Below are 17,415 nucleotides of genomic sequence, written 5' to 3' on the forward strand. Positions count from 1 at the left end.
CCAGAAGTGCCCCCAAAGGAAGGCTTTGGGTACAACTGAATTCCCCAGGGGAGCCTTTATGCAGCCCCACATGCAACTGGACCCTCAGTATTCGCTCTTTCACAGCAACCCTAAATATAACCCTGGCCCGCATGGCAGACGACTGAAAAATCGGGCTACAGAAAATGCATTAAAAGCCTAATTCGCCCATCCAGAAGTGCCCCCAAAGGAAGGCTTTGGGTACAACTGAATTCCCCAGGGGAGCCTTTATGCAGCCCCACATGCAACTGGACCCTCAGTATTCGCTCTTTCACAGCAACCCTAAATATAGCCCTGGCCTGCCTGGCAGTCGACTGAAAACTCGGGCTACAGAAAATGCATTAAAAGCCTAATTCGCCCATCCAGAAGTGCCCCCAAAGGAAGGCTTTGGGTACAACTGGACTCCCCAGGGGAGTCTTTATGCAGCCCCACATGCAACTGGACCCTCAGTATTCGCTCTTTCACAGCAACCCTAAATATAACCCTGGCCCGCATGGCAGACGACTGAAAAATCGGGCCACAGAAAACGTGCTACAAGCCCCATTCGCCCATCCAAAAGTGCCCCCAAAGGAAGGCTTTAGGTACAACTGAATTCCCCAGGGGAGCCTTTATGCAGGCCCATACGCAACTGGACCCCCCGTGTTCGCTGTTTACAAGCAACCCTAAATATAACCCTAACAAGCATGGCAGAAAACTGAAAACTCGGGCTCCAGAAAATGCGTTTCAAGCTCCATTCACCCATCCAGAAGTGCCCCCAAAGGAAGGCTTTGGGTACAAGTGAACTCCCCAGGGGAGCCTTTATGCAGCCCCACATGCAACTGGACCCTCCGGGTTCACTCTTTCACAGTAACCCTAAATATAACCCTAGCCAGCATGGCAGAAGACTGAAAACTCGGGCCACAGAAAAAGCGTTTCAAGCCCCTTTCGCCCATCCATAAGTGCCCCCAAAGGAAGGCTTTGGGTACAAGTGAACTCCCCAGGGGAGCCTTTATGCAGCCCCACATGCAACTGGACCCTCCGGGTTCACTCTTTCACAGCAACCCTAAATATAGCCCTGGCCCGCCTGGCAGTCGACTGAAAGCTCGGGCCCCAGAAAATGTGTTATGAGCCCCATTCGCCCATCCAAAAGTGCCCCCAAAGGAAGGCTTTGGGTACATCTGAACTCCCCAGGGGAGCCTTTATGCAGCCCCACATGCAACTGGACCCTCCTTGTTCACTGTTTACGAGCAACCCTAAATATACCCCTAGCCACCATGGCAGAAGACTGGAAAATCGGGCCCCAGAAAACGTGCTCCAAGCCCCATTTGACCATCCAAAAGTGCCCCCAAAGGAAGGCTTTGGGTACAACTGAACTCCCCAGGGGAGCCTTTATGCAGGCCCATACGCAACTGGACCCCCCGTGTTCGCTGTTTACAAGCAACCCTAAATATAACCCTAGCCAGGATGGCAGAAAACTGAAAACTCGGGCCACAGAATAAGCGTTTCAAGCCCCATTCACCCATCCAGAAGTGCCCCCAAAGGAAGGCTTTGGGTACAAGTAAACTCCCCAGGGGAGCCTTTATGCAGCCCCACATGCAACTGGACCCTCCTTGTTCACTGTTTACGAGCAACCCTAAATATACCCCTAGCCACCATGGCAGAAGACTGAAAATTCGGGCTCCAGAAAATGCATTTCAAGCCCCATTCACCCATCCAGAAGTGCCCCCAAAGGAAGGCTTTGGGTACAAGTGAACTCCCCAGGGGAGCCTTTATGCAGCCCCACATGCAACTGGACCCTCCGGGTTCACTCTTTCACCGCAAGCCTAAATATAACCCTAGCACGCCTGGCAGTCGACTGAAAGCTCGGGCCACAGAAAATGTGATACGAGACCCATTGGCCCATCCAAAAATGCCCCCAGAGGAAGGCTTTGGGTACATCTGAACTCCCCAGGGGAGCCTTTACGCAGCCCCACATGCAACTGGACCCTCCGTGTTCGCTCTTTACAGCAACCCTAAATATAACCCTAGCCAGCATGGCAGAAGACTGAAAACTCGGGCCACAGAAAATGCGTTTCAAGCCCCTTTCGCCCATCCAGAAGTGCCCCCAAAGGAAGGTTTTGGGTACAAGTGAACTCCCCAGGGGAGCCTTTATGCAGCCCCACATGCAACTGGACCCTCCGGGTTCACTCTTTCACCGCAAGCCTAAATATAGCCCTAGCACGCCTGGCAGTCGACTGAAAGCTCGGGCCCCAGAAAATGTGTTACGAGCCCCATTCGCCCATCCAAAAGTGCCCACAAAGGAAGGCTTTGGGTACATCTGAACTCCCCAGGGGAGCCTTTACGCAGCCCCACATGCAACTGGACCCTCCGTATTCGCTCTTTCACAGTAACGCTAAATAGAACCCTGGCTCGCATGGCAGACGACTGAAAAATCGGGCCCCAGAAAACGTGCTACAAGCCCCATTTGACCATCCAAAAGTGCCCCCAAAGGAAGGCTTTGGGTACAACTGAACTCCCCAGGGGAGCCTTTATGCAGGCCCATACGCAACTGGACCCCCCGTGTTCGCTGTTTACAAGCAACCCTAAATATAACCCTAGCCAGCATGGCAGAAAACTGAAAACTCGGGCCACAGAATAAGCGTCTCAAGCCCCATTCACCCATCCAGAAGTGCCCCCAAAGGAAGGCTTTGGGTACAAATGGACTCCCCAGGGGAGCCTTTATGCAGCCCCACATGCAACTGGACCCTTCAGGTTCACTCTTTCACAGTAACCCCAAATATACCCCTGGCCCTCATGGCAGTCGACTGAAAACTCGGGCCCCAGAAAATGCGTTAAAAGCCTAATTCGCCCATCCAAAAGTGCCCCCAGAGGAAGGCTTTGGGTACAACTGAACTCCCCAGGGGAGCCTTTACGCAGCCCCACATGCAACTGGACCCTCCTTGTTCACTGTTTACGAGCAACCCTAAATATACCCCTAGCCACCATGGCAGAAGACTGAAAACTCGGGCTCCAGAAAATGCGTTTCAAGCCCCATTCACCCATCCAGAAGTGCCCCCAAAGGAAGGCTTTGGGTACAACTGAACTCTCCAGGGGAGCCTTTATGCAGCCCCACATGCAACTGGACCCTCCGGGTTCACTCTTTCACCGCAAGCCTAAATATAGCCCTAGCACGCCTGGCAGTCGACTGAAAGCTCGGGCCCCAGAAAATGTGTTACGAGCCCCATTCGCCCATCCAAAAGTGCCCCCAAAGGAAGGCTTTGGGTACATCTGAACTCCCCAGGGGAGCCTTTACGCAGCCCCACATGCAACTGGATCCTCCGTGTTCGCTCTTTACAGCAACCCTAAATATAACCCTAGCCAGCATGGCAGAAGACTGAAAACTCGGGCCACAGAAAAAGAGTTTCAAGCCCCTTTCGCCCATCCAGAAGTGCCCCCAAAGGAAGGCTTTGGGTACAAGTGAACTCCCCAGGGGAGCCTTTACGCAGCCCCACATGCAACTGGACCCTCTGGGTTCACTCTTTCACCGCAAGCCTAAATATAGCCCTCTGCGCAATGGGAGAATTCTGAAAAAGTGGGCCCCAGAAAACGCATTGCGATTCCGCTTGGACCATCCAAAAGTGCCCCCAAAGGAAATCTTTGGGTACAACTGGACTCCCCAGGGGAGCCTTAACGCAGCCGCACATGCAACTGGACCCTCCGTATTCGCTCTTTCACAGCAACCCTAAATATAGCCCTGGCCCGCCTGGCAGTCGACTGAAAACTCGGGCCCCAGAAAATGCATTAAAAGCCTAATTCGCCCATCCAAAAGTGCCCCCAGAGGAAGGCTTTGGGTACAAGTGAACTCCCCAGGGGAGCCTTTACGCAGCCCCACATGCAACTGGACCCTCCGGGTTCACTCTTTCACAGCAACCCTAAATATAGCCCTGGCCCGCCTGGCAGTCGACTGAAAACTCGGGCCCCAGAAAATGCATTAAAAGCCTAATTCGCCCATCCAAAAGTGCCCCCAGAGGAAGGCTTTGGGTACAAGTGAACTCCCCAGGGGAGCCTTAACGCAGCCCCACATGCAACTGGACCCTCCGTATTCGCTCTTTACAGCAACCCTAAATATACCCCTAGCCAGCATGGCAGAAGACTGAAAACTCTGGCTCCAGAAAATGCGTTTCAAACCCCATTCACCCATCCAGAAGTGCCCCCAGAGGAAGGCTTTGGGTACAAGTGAACTCCCCAGGGGAGCCTTTATGCAGCCCCACATGCAACTGGACCCTCCTTGTTCACTGTTTACGAGCAACCCTAAATATGCCCCTAGACACCATGGCAGAAGACTGAAAACTCGGGCTCCAGAAAATGCGTTTCAAGCCCCATTCGCCCATCCAGAAGTGCCCCCAAAGGAAGGCTTTGGGTACATCTGAACTCCCCAGGGGAGCCTTTACGCAGCCCCACATGCAACTGGACCCTCCGGGTTCACTCTTTCACCGCAAGCCTAAATATAGCCCTCGGAGCAATGGGAGAAGACTGAAAAAGCGGGCCTCAGAAAACGCATTGCGATTCCCCTTGGACCATCCAAAAGTGCCCCCAGAGGAAGGCTTTGGGTACAACTGGACTCCCCAGGGGAGCCTTAACACAGCCCCACATGCAACTGGACCCTCAGTATTCGCTCTTTCACAGCAACCCTAAATATAGCCCTGGCCCGCCTGGCAGTCGACTGAAAACTCGGGCCACAGAAAATGCATTAAAAGCCTAATTCGCCCATCCAAAAGTGCCCCCAGAGGAAGGCTTTGGGTACAAGTGAACTCCCCAGGGGAGCCTTAACGCAGCCCCACATGCAACTGGACCCTCCGTATTCGCTCTTTACAGCAACCCTAAATATACCCCTAGCCAGCATGGCAGAAGACTGAAAACTCGGGCTCCAGAAAATGCGTTTCAAGCCACTTTCGCCATCCAGAAGTGCCCCCATGTCCTGGTTTCAGTTAGCACAGAATTAATTTTCTTCCTAGTAGCTGGTGGAATGCTGTGTTTTGGCTTAGGATGAGAAGAGTGCTGATAACACCCCGATGCTTTAATTGTTGCAGAGCAGTGCTTATACTAAGCCAAGGACATCTCAGCCTTTTGCTCTGTCCTGCCAACGGGCAGGCTGGGGGTGCAGTAAGAGCTGGGAGGGGACAGACCCAGGACAGGTGACCCAAACTAGCCAAAGGGGTATTCCATACATTCTGACGTCATGCTAAACAATATATAGGGGTGGCTAGCCGGGGGGAGGGGGCCGGACTGCTCGGGGTTAGGCTGGGCATCGGTCAGCGAGTGGTGAGCAATTGCATTGTGCATCACTTGTTTGTACATACTATTATTACTTTCCTATTATCACCATTGTATTATTATTGTTATTATTTTTATTATTATTTTGTTATTATTATTTTCCTGTCTTATTAAACTGTCTTTATCTCAACTCAAGGGCTTCACTTTCCATTTCTCTCCCCCGTCCCAGAGAGGGAGGGGGGAGGGTGAGCGAACGGCTGCGTGGTGTTTAGCTGCCGGCCGGGTTAAACCACGACACCCCAAAGGCAGGCTTTGGGTACAAGTGAACTCCCCAGGGGAGCCTTTATGCAGGCCCATACGCAACTGCAACCCCCGTGTTCACTGTTTACAAGCAACCCTAAATATAACCCTAGCCAGCATGGCAGAAAACTGAAAAGTCGGGCCACAGAATAAGCGTTTCAAGCCCCATTCACCCATCCAGAAGTGCCCCCAAAGGAAGGCTTTGGGTACAACTGGACTCCCCAGGGGAGCCTTTATGCAGCCCCACATGCAACTGGACCCTTCAGGTTCACTCTTTCACAGTAACCCCAAATATAGCCCTGGCCCGCATGGCAGTCGACTGAAAACTCGGGCCCCAGAAAATGCGTTAAAAGCCTAATTCGCCCATCCAAAAGTGCCCCCAGAGGAAGGCTTTGGGTACAAGTGAACTCCCCAGGGAAGCCTTTACGCAGCCCCACATGCAACTGGACCCTCCTTGTTCACTGTTTACGAGCAACCCTAAATATACCCCTAGCCACCATGGCAGAAGACTGAAAACTCGGGCTCCAGAAAATGCGTTTCAAGCCCCATTCACCCATCCAGAAGTGCCCCCAAAGGAAGGTTTTGGGTACAACTGAACTCTCCAGGGGAGCCTTTATGCAGCCCCACATGCAACTGGACCCTCCGGGTTCACTCTTTCACCGCAAGCCTAAATATAGCCCTAGCACGCCTGGCAGTCGACTGAAAGCTCGGGCCACAGAAAATGTGTTACAAGCCCCATTCGCCCATCCAAAAGTGCCCCCAAAGGAAGGCTTTGGGTACATCTGAACTCCCCAGGGGAGCCTTTACGCAGCCCCACATGCAACTTGACCCTCCGTGTTCGCTCTTTACAGCAACCCTAAATATAACCCTAGCCAGCATGGCAGAAGACTGAAAACTCGGGCAACAGAAAAAGCGTTTCAAGCCCCTTTCGCCCATCCAGAAGTGCCCCCAAAGGAAGGCTTTGGGTACAACTGAACTCCCCAGGGGAGCCTTTATGCAGCCCCACATGCAACTGGACCCTCCTTGTTCACTGTTTACGAGCAACCCTAAATATACCCCTAGACACCATGGCAGAAGACTGAAAACTCGGGCTCCAGAAAATGCGTTTCAAGCCCCATTCGCCCATCCAGAAGTGCCCCCAAAGGAAGGCTTTGGGTACATCTGAACTCCCCAGGGGAGCCTTTACGCAGCCCCACATGCAACTGGACCCTCCGGGTTCACTCTTTCACCGCAAGCCTAAATATAGCACTCGGCGCAATGGGAGAAGACTGAAAAAGCGGGCCTCAGAAAACGCATTGCGATTCCCATTGGACCATCCAAAAGTGCCCCCAGAGGAAGGCTTTGGGTACAACTGGACTCCCCAGGGGAGCCTTAACACAGCCCCACATGCAACTGGACCCTCAGTATTCGCTCTTTCACAGCAACCCTAAATATAGCCCTGGCCCGCCTGGCAGTCGACTGAAAACTCGGGCCACAGAAAATGCATTAAAAGCCTAATTCGCCCATCCAAAAGTGCCCCCAGAGGAAGGCTTTGGGTACAAGTGAACTCCCCAGGGGAGCCTTAACGCAGCCCCACATGCAACTGGACCCTCCGTATTCGCTCTTTACAGCAACCCTAAATATACCCCTAGCCAGCATGGCAGAAGACGGAAAACTCGGGCTCCAGAAAATGCGTTTCAAGCCACTTTCGCCATCCAGAAGTGCCCCCAAAGGAAGGATTTGGGTACAAATGAACTCCCCAGGGGAGCCTTTATGCAGCCCCACATGCAACTGGACCCTCCGTATTCGCTCTTTCACAGTAACGCTAAATAGAACACTGGCCCGCATGGCAGACGACTGAAAAATCGGGCCCCAGAAAACGTGCTACAAGCCCCATTCAACCATCCAGAAGTGCCCCCAAAGGAAGGCTTTGGGTACAACTGGACTCCCCAGGGGAGCCTTTATGCAGCCCCACATGCAACTGGACCCTTCAGGTTCACTCTTTCACAGTAACCCCAAATATAGCCCTGGCCCGCATGGCAGTCGACTGAAAACTCGGGCCCCAGAAAATGCGTTAAAAGCCTAATTCGCCCATCCAAAAGTGCCCCCAGAGGAAGGCTTTGGGTACAACTGAACTCCCCAGGGGAGCCTTTATGCAGGCCCATACGCAACTGGACAACCCGTGTTCGCTGTTTACAAGCAACCCTAAATATAACACTAGCCAGCATGGCAGAAGACTGAAAACTCGGGCTCCAGAAAATGCGTTAAAAGCCTAATTCGCCCATCCAAAAGTGCCCCCAGAGGAAGGCTTTGGGTACATCTGAACTCCCCAGGGGAGCCTTTACGCAGCCCCACATGCAACTGGACCCTCCGGATTCACTCTTTCACCGCAAGCCTAAATATAGCCCTACCACGCCTGGCAGTCGACTGAAAGCTCGGGCCCCAGAAAATGTGTTACGAGCCCCATTCGCCCATCCAAAAGTGCCACCAAAGGAAGGCTTTGGGTACAACTGAACTCCCCAGGGGAGCCTTTACGCAGCCCCACATGCAACTGGACCCTCCGAATTCACTCTTTCACAGCAACCCTAAATATAACCCTGGCCCGCATTGCAGACGACTGAAAAATCGGGAAACAGAAAACGTGCTACAAGCCCCATTCGCCCATCCAAAAGTGTCCCCAAAGGAAGGCTTTGGGTACAAGTGAACTCCCCAGGGGAGCCTTTATGCAGGCCCATATGCAACTGGACCCCCCATGTTCGCTGTTTACAAGCAACCCTAAATATAACACTAGCCAGCATGGCAGAAAACTGAAAACTCCGGCCACAGAAAAACTGTTAAAAGCCTAATTCGCCCATCCAAAAGTGCCCCCAAAGGAAGTCTTTGGGTACAAGTGAACTCCCCAGGGGAGCCTTTATGCAGCCCCACATGCAACTGGACCCTCCGTATTCACTCTTTCACAGCAACCCTAAATATAACCCTGGCTCGCCTGGCAGTCGACTGAAAACTCGGGCCCCAGAAAATGCGTTAAAAGCCTAATTCGCCCATCCAGAAGTGCCCCCAGAGGAAGGCTTTGGGTACAACTGAACTCCCCAGGGGAGCCTTTACGCAGCCCCACATGCAACTGGACCCTCCTTGTTCACTGTTTACGAGCAACCCTAAATATACCCCTAGCCACCATGGCAGAAGACTGAAAACTCGGGCTCCAGAAAATGCGTTTCAATACCCTTTCACCCATCCAGAAGTGCCCCCAAAGGAAGGCTTTGGGTACAAGTGAACTCCCCAGGGGAGCCTTTATGCAGCCCCACATGCAACTGGACCCTCCGGGTTCACTCTTTCACCGCAAGTATAAATATAGCCCTAGCACGCCTGGCAGTCGACTGAAAGCTCGGGCCACAGAAAATGTGTTAAAAGCCCCATTCTCCCATCCAAAAGTGCCTCCAAAGGAAGGCTTTGGGTACAAGTGAACTCCCCAGGGGAGCCTTTATGCAGGCCCATACGCAACTGGACAACCCGTGTTCGCTGTTTACAAGCAACCCTAAATATAACACTAGCCAGCATGGCAGAAGACTGAAAACTCGGGCCCCAGAAAATGCGTTAAAAGCCTAATTCGCCGATCCAAAAGTGCCCCCAGAGGAAGGCTTTGGGTACATCTGAACTCCCCAGGGGAGCCTTTATGCAGCCCCACATGCAACTGGACCCTCCGGGTTCACTCTTTCACCGCAAGCCTAAATATATCCCTAGCACGCCTGGCAGTCGACTGAAAGCTCGGGCCCCAGAAAATGTGTTACGAGCCCCATTCGCCCATCCAAAAGTGCCACCAAAGGAAGGCTTTGGGTACAACTGAACTCCCCAGGGGAGCCTTTACGCAGCCCCACATGCAACTGGACCCTCCGTGTTCGCTTTTTACAGTAACCCTAAATATAACCCTAGGCAGCATGGCAGAAGACTGAAAACTCGGGCCACAGAATATCATTTCAAGCCCCATTCACCCATCCAGAAGTGCCCACAAAGGAAGGCTTTGGGTACAAGTGAACTCCCCAGGGGAGCCTTTATGCAGCCCCACATGCAACTGGACCCTCCGTATTCGCTCTTTCACAGCAACCCTAAATATAACCCTGGCCCGCATGGCAGACGACTTAAAAATCGGGCCACAGAAAACGTGCTACAAGCCCCATTCGCCCATCCAAAAGTGCCCCCAAAGGAAGGCTTTGGGTACAAGTGAACTCCCCAGGGGAGCCTTTATGCAGGCCCATACGCAACTGGACCCCCCGTGTTCGCTGTTTACAAACAACCCTATATATAACACTAGCCAGCATGGCAGAAAACTGAAAACTCGGGCCACAGAAAAACTGTTAAAACCCTAATTCGCCCATCCAAAAGTGCCCCCAAAGGAAGGCTTTGGGTACAACTGAACTCCCCAGGGGAGCCTTTACGCAGCCCCACATGCAACTGGACCCTCCGTATTCGCTCTTTCACAGCAACCCTAAATATACCCCTAGCCACAATGGCAGAAGACTGAAAACTCGGGCTCCAGAAAATGTGTTTCAAGCCCCATTCACCCATCCAGAAGTGCCCCCAAAGGAAGGCTTTGGGTACAAGTGAACTCCCCAGGGGAGCCTTTATGCAGCCCCACATGCAACTGGACCCTCCGGGTTCACTCTTTCACCGCAAGCCTAAGTATAGCCCTAGCATGCCTGGCAGTCGACTGAAAGCTCGGGCCCCAGAAAATGTGTTACGAGCCACATTCGCCCATCCAAAAGTGCCCCTAAAACGGGAGAGATGGGAGAAATGGGAAAGATGGGAGAAAGGGTCTTGTAAGGCGTTATATTTGGCCCGATTTCTCAGTCGTCTTCCATGCCGGTTAGGGCTATGTTTAGTGTTGCTCGGAAAGAGCGAACCCGGAGGGTCCAGTTGCATGTGGGGCTGCGTAAAGGCTCCCCTGGGGAGTTCAGTTGTACCCAAAGCCTTCCTTTGGGGGCACTTCTGGATGGCCCAAGGGGAATCGAATGCGTTTTCTGAGGCCAGCTTTTTCAGTCTTCTCCCATTGCGCCGATGGCTATATTTAGGCTTGCGGTGAAAGAGTGAACTCGGAGGGTTCAGTTCCATGTGGGGCTGCATAAAGGCTCCCCTGGGGAGTTCACTTGAACCCAAAGCCTTCCTTTGGGGGCACTTTTGGATGGGCGAATGGGGCTTGTAACGCGTTTTCTGAGTCCCGAGTTTTAAGTCTTCTCGCTTTGCGGCTAGGGCTATATATAGTCTTGCGATGAAACAGTGAATGCGGAGGGTCCAGTTGCATGTGGGGCTGCATAAAGTCTCCCCTGGGGAGTTCAGTTGTACCCAAAGCCTTCCTTTGGGGGCACTTATGGATGGTCCAAGGGGAATCGAATGCGTTTTCTGAGGCCAGCTTTTTCAGTCTTCTCCCATTGCGCCGATGGCTATATTTAGGCTTGCGGTGAAAGAGTGAACTCGGAGGGTTCAGTTCCATGTGGGGCTGCATAAAGGCTCCCCTGGGGAGTTCACTTGAACCCAAAGCCTTCCTTTGGGGGCACTTTTGGATGGGCGAATGGGGCTTGTAACGCGTTTTCTGAGTCCCGAGTTTTAAGTCTTCTCCCTTTGCGGCTAGGGCAATATTTAGGCTTGCGGTGAAAGAGTGAACGCGGAGGGTCCAGTTGCTTGTGGGGCTGCAAAAAGGCTCCCCTGGGGAGTTCAGTTGTACCCAAAGCCTTCCTTTGGGGGCACTTCTACATGGGTAAATGGAGCTTGAAACGCTTTTTCTGTGGCCAGAGTTTTCAGTCTTCTGGCATGCTGTCTAGGGTTATATTTATGCTTCCTCGGAAACAGCGAATACGGAGGGTCCAGTTGCATGTGGCGCTGCGTAAAGGCTTCCCTGGGGAGGTCACTTGTACCCAAAGCCTTCCTTTGAGCGCACTTCTGGATGTGCGAAAGGGTCTTGTATGGCATTTTCTGGGGTCTGAGTTTTCAGTCTTCTTCTATGCTGGCTAGGCTTATATTTATGGTTGCTCAGAAACAGCGAACGCGTAGGGTGCAGTTGCATGTGGGGCTGCGTAAAGGCTCCCCTGGGGACTTCATTTGTACTCAAAGCCCTCCTTTGGGGTCACTTTTGGATGGGGGAAAGGGGCTTGGAATAAGTTTTCTGGGGCCCGAGTTTTCAGTCGTCTCCCATGCCGGCTAGGGCTATGTTTAGTGTTGCTCGGAAAGAGCGAACCCGGAGGGTCCAGTTGCATGTGGGGCTGCATAAAGGCTCCCCTCGGGAGTTCAGTTGTACCCAAAGCCTTCCTTTAGGGGCACTTTTTGATGGGAGAAAGGGTCTTGTAAGGCGTTTTATTTGGCCCGATTTTTCAGTCGTCTCCCATGCCGGCTAGGGCTATATTTAGTGTTGCTCGGAAAGAGCGAACCCGGAGGGTCCAGTTGCCTGTGGGGCTGCGTAAAGGCTCCCCTGGGGAGTTCACTTGTACCCAAAGCCTTCCTTTGGAGGCACTTCTGGATGGGTGAATGGGGCTTGAAATGCTTTTTCTGTGGCCCGAGTTTTCAGTCTTCTCCCGTTGTGGCTAGGGCTATATTTAGTCTTGCGGTGAAAGAGTGAACGCGGAGGGTCCAGTTGCATGTGGGGCTGCCTAAAGGCTCCCCTGGGGAGTTCACTTGTACCCAAAGCCTTCCTTTGGGGGCACTTCTGGATGGGTTAATGGGGCTTGAAACGCTTTTTCTGTGGCCCGAGTTTTCAGTCTTCTGCCATGCTGGCTACTGTTATATTTAGGGTTGCTCGTAAACACCGAAAACGGAGGGTCCAGTTGCAAGTGGGCCTGTGTAAAGTCTCCCCTGGGGAGTTCATTTGTACTCAAAACCTTCCTCTGGGGGCACTTTTGGATGGGCGAAAGGAGCTAGGAAAGCGTTTTTTGGGGCCCGACTTTTCAGTCGTCTCCCATGCCGGCTAGGGCTATGTTTAGTGTTGCTCGGAAAGAGCGAATACGGAGGGTCCAGTTGCATGTGGGGCTGCATAAAGGCTCCCCTGGGGAGTTCACTTGTACCCAAAGCCTTCCTCTGGGGGTACTTTTGGATGCGTGAAAGGGGCTCGGGACGCATTTTCTGGGGCCCGACTTTTCAGTCGTCTCCCATGCCGACTAGGGCTATGTTTAGTGTTGCTCGGAAAGATCGAAACCGGATGGTCGAGTTTCATATGGGGCTACATAAAGGCTCCCCTGGGGAGTCCAGGTGTACCCAAAGCCTTCCTTTGGGGGCACTTTTCGATGGTTGAAAGAGACTCGCAATGCGTTTTCTGAGGCCCGCTTTTTCATCTTCTCCGTTTGCGGCTAGGGCTATATTTAGGCTTGCGGTGAAAGAGTGAAAGCGAAGGGTCCAGTTGCATGTGGGGCTGCAAAAAGGCTCCCCTGGGGAGTTCACTTGTACCCAAAGCCTTCCTCTGGGGGCACTTTTCGATGGTCCAAGGGGAATCGCAGTGCGTTTTCTGAGGCCCGCTTTTTCAGTCTTCTCCCATTGCGCCGAGGGCTATATTTAGGCTTGCGGTGAAAGAGTGAACCCAGAGGGTCCAGTTCAATGTGGGGCTGCGTAAAGGCTCCCCTGGGGAGTTCACTTGTACCCAAAGCCTTCCTTTGGAGGCACTTTTGGATGGGCGAAAGGGGCTTGGAATAAGTTTTCTGGGGCCCGACTTTTCAGTCTTCTCCCATGCCGGCTAGGTCTATGTTTAGTGTTGCTCGGAAAGAGCGAACCCGGAGGGTCCAGTTGCATGTGGGGCTGCATAAAGGCTCCCCTGGGGAGTTCACTTGTACCCAAAGCCTTCCTTTGGGGGCACTTCTGGATGGGCGAAAGGGTCTTGTAAGGCATTTTCTGGGGTCTGAGTTTTCAGTCTTCTGCCATGCTGGCTAGCGTTATATTTAGGGTTGCTCGTAAACAGTGAACCAGGAGGGTCCAGTTGCATGTGGGGCTGCGTAAAGGCTCCCCTGGGGAGTTCAGTTATACCCAAAGCCTTCCTCTGGGGGCACTTTTGGATGGGCGAAATGGGCTCGGAAAGCGTTTTCTGGGGCCCGAATTTTCAGTCGTCTCCCAAGCCAGCTAGGGCTATGTTTAGTGTTGCGCGGAAAGAGCGAACCCGCAGGGTCCAGTTGCCTGTGGGGCTGCGTAAAGTCTCCCCTGGGGAGTTCACTTGTACCCAAAACCTTCCTTTGGGGGCACTTTTGGATGGGCGAATGGGGCTTGTAACGCGTTTTCTGAGTCCCGAGTTTTCAGTCTTCTCCCTTTGCGGCTAGGGCTATATTGAGTCTTGCGGTGAAACAGTGAACGCGGAGGGTCCAGTTGCATGTGGGGATGCCTAAAGGCTCCCCTCGGGAGTTCAGTTGTACCCAAAGCCTTCCTTTGGGGGCACTTCTGGATTGGTGAATGGGGCTTGAAACGCTTTTTTTGGGGCCCGAGTTTTCAGTCTTCTCCCATGCTGGCTAGTGTTATATTAAGGGTTGCTCGTAAACACCGAACAGGGAAGGTCCAGTTGCATGTGGGGCTGCCTAAAGGCTCCCCTGGGGAGTTCAGTTGTACTCAAAGCCTTCCTCTGGGGGCACTTTTGGATTGGCGAATGGAGCTAGGAAAGCGTTTTCTGTGGCCCGACTTTTCAGTCGTCTCCCAAGCCGGCTACGGCTATGTTTAGGGTTGCTCAGAAAGAGCGAATACGGAGGGTCCAGTTGCATGTGGGGCTGCATAAAGGCTCCCCTGGGGAGTTCACTTTTACCCAAAGCCTTCCTTTGGGGGTACTTTTCGATGGTCGAAAGAGACTCGCAATGCATTTTCTGAGGCCCGCTTTTTCAGTCTTCTCCCTATGCGGCTAGGGCTATATTTAGGCTTGCGGTGAAAGAGTGAACGCGGAGGGTCCAGTTGCATGTGGGGCTGTAAAAAGGCTCCCCTGGGGAGTTCAGTTGTACCCAAGCCTTCCTTTGGGGGCACTTCTGGATGGGTGAATGGGGCTTGAAACGCTTATTCTGTGGCCCGAGTTTTCAGTCTTCTGGCATGCTGTCTAGGGTTATATTTAGGGTTGCTCGTAAACACCGAACACGGAGGGTCCAGTTGCCTGTGGGGCTGCGTAAAGGCTTCCCTGGGGAGGTCACTTGTACTGAAAGCCTTCCTTTGGGGGCACTTCTGGATGGGCGAAAGGGTCTTGTAAGGCATTTTCGGGGGTCTGAGTTTTCAGTCTTCTGCCATGCTGGCTAGGGTTATATTTAGGGTTGCTCGTAAACAGCGAACCCGGAGGGTCCAGTTGCATGTGGGGCTGCGTAAAGGCTCCCCTGGGGAGTTCATTTGTACTCAAAGCCTTCCTCTGGGGTCACTTTTGGATGGGGGAATGGGGCTTGGAATAAGTATTCTGGGGCCCGAGTTTTCAGTCGTCTCCCATGCTGGCTAGGGCTATGTTTAGTGTTGCTCGGAAAGAGCGAACCCGGAGGGTCCAGTTGCATGTGGGGCTGCATAAAGGCTCCCCTGGGGAGTTCACTTGTACCCAAAGCCTTCCTTTGGGGGCACTTTTGGATGGTCCAAGGGGAATCGAATGCTTTTTCTGAGGCCCTTTTTTTCAGTCTTTTCCCGTAGTGGCTAGGGTTATATTTAGGCTTGCGGTGAAAGAGTGAACCCGGAGGGTCCAGTTGCATGTGGGGCTGCGTAAAGGCTCCCCTGGGGAGTTCACTTGTACTGAAAGCCTTCCTTTGGGGGCACTTCTGGATGGGCGAAAGGGTCTTGTAAGGCATTTTCTGGGGTCTGAGTTTTCAGTCTTCTGCCATGGTGGCTGGGGGTATATTTAGGGTTGCTCGTAAACAGTGAACAAGGAGGGTCCATTTGCCTGTGGGGCTGCGTAAAGGCTCCCCTGGGGAGTTCATTTGTACTCAAAGCCTTCCTCTGGGGTCACTTTTGGATGGGGGAAAGCGGCTTGGAATAAATATTCTGGGGCCCGATTTTTCAGTCGTCTCCCATGCCGGCTAGGGCTATGTTTAGTTTTGCTCGGAAAGAGCGAACCCGGAGGGTCCATTTGCATGTGGGGCTGCATAAAGGCTCCCCTGGGGAGTTCAGTTGTACCCAAAGCCTTCCTTTGGGGGCACTTTTGGATGGTCCAAGGGGAATCGAATGCGTTTTCTGAGGCCCTTTTTTTCAGTCTTTTCCCGTAGTGGCTAGGGTTATATTTAGGCTTGCGGTGAAAGAGTGAACGCGGAGGGTCCAGTTGCATGTGGGGCTGCGTAAAGGCTCCCCTGGGGAGTTCACTTGTACCCAAAGCCTTCCTTTGGGGGCACTTCTGGATGGGTGAATGGGGCTTGAAACGCTTTTTCTGTGGCCCGATTTTTCAGTCGTCTGCCATGCGCCGAGGGTTATATTTAGGCTTGCGGTGAAAGAGTGAACGCGGAGGGTCCAGTTGCATGTGGGGCTGCATAAAGGCTCCCCTGGGGAGTTCAACTGTACCCAAAGCCTTCCTCTGGGGGCACTTTTGGATGGGCGAAAGGAGCTGGGAAAGCGTTTTCTGGGGCCCGACTTTTCAGTCGTCTCCCATGCCGTCTAGGGCTATGTTTAGTGTTGCTCGGAAAGAGCGAATACGGAGGGTCCAGTTGCATGTGGTGCTGCATAAAGGCTCCCCTGGGGAGTTCAGATGTACCCAAAGCTTTCCTTTGGGGGCACTTTTCGATGGTCCAAAGAGACTCGCAATGCATTTTCTGAGGCCCGCTTTTTCAGTCTTCTCCCTTTGCTGCTAGGGCTATATTTAGGCTTGCGTAGAAAGAGTGAACACGGAGGTTCCAGTTGCATGTGGGGCTGCGTAAAGGCTCCCCTGGGGAGTTCATTTGTACTCAAAGCCTTTTTTTGGGGTCACTTTTGGATGGGGGAAAGGGGCTTGGAATAAGTTTTCTGGGGCCCGAGTTTTCAGTCGTCTCCCAGGCCAGCTAGGGCTATGTTTAGTGTTGCTCGGAAAGAGCGGACCCGGTGTGGTGTAAATGCCTGAAGTAACTAGGAAAATAAAACTAACATTCACACTTTTAAGGAAAAGGTACAGCATTGAAGAGGCTTTCAGGGTAGGTCATAACTGCATTCCCTAGGCTCCCAACCTTAGATGCTATCGCGCTGGGGAAACTTGGTGTGCTAGCTCTAAGGAACACCACGGAGCGTGGAGTGGAGTGGAGACACCACGGCTAGGCTCTGTAATCAGGTGGGACCTCGATTGTTCTTGTGCACAAAGCTGCACTTTTTGCCACCCTAAGCCAAAGACCTGTCATGTTTTGACAAATGCTGTACCCTAGTGTACTTTTTGCTCATTATAATATCATTTTAATACCAAAACACACCTCCATCCTAAAAGCTACCCACCTCCAAGGTGCGACCACCCCTCACTGAGCATGCGCTCTGAATTTCTCGGAGCCTATTACTTTAAACGGAGACGGGAAAACTTTACACCAATCATAACTAAGATATGCTTGACTAGAGCCACTCAAGCTCCACCTAAAAGATAGAAAATAATATAAATTGGCCCAAGAGAGAGGGGATGTTAGGGGAGATACCATCGTCAGGGGAGATACCATCCCGAGGACATACAACATCCTTAGGACCTCCTGACTCCTGGGATCAGTCGACGGGCTGAGCCTCTCTTCCCCCCCCATTGGGACGCCTTTGGGTGAGATCTGAATATTTGCTTATAAATCTCTATAGAGTCTTTGATCCTTTTAACGCATTTATTTCTAGGCTGCGCACCTGTGACACCTGTAACACCTGTAACACCTGTAACATCTATAACACCTACAACACCTGTATAACATCTGTAACACCTATAACACCTGTGTATTTCATGCATACTAGCTTGCTTTTGCAGATAGTCACTATCACCAGCAATCCAAAAGAACC

The sequence above is a fragment of the Anas platyrhynchos genome, chromosome 14, assembly GCF_047663525.1.
Source record: "Anas platyrhynchos isolate ZD024472 breed Pekin duck chromosome 14, IASCAAS_PekinDuck_T2T, whole genome shotgun sequence".
Lineage (NCBI taxonomy): Eukaryota > Metazoa > Chordata > Aves > Anseriformes > Anatidae > Anas > Anas platyrhynchos.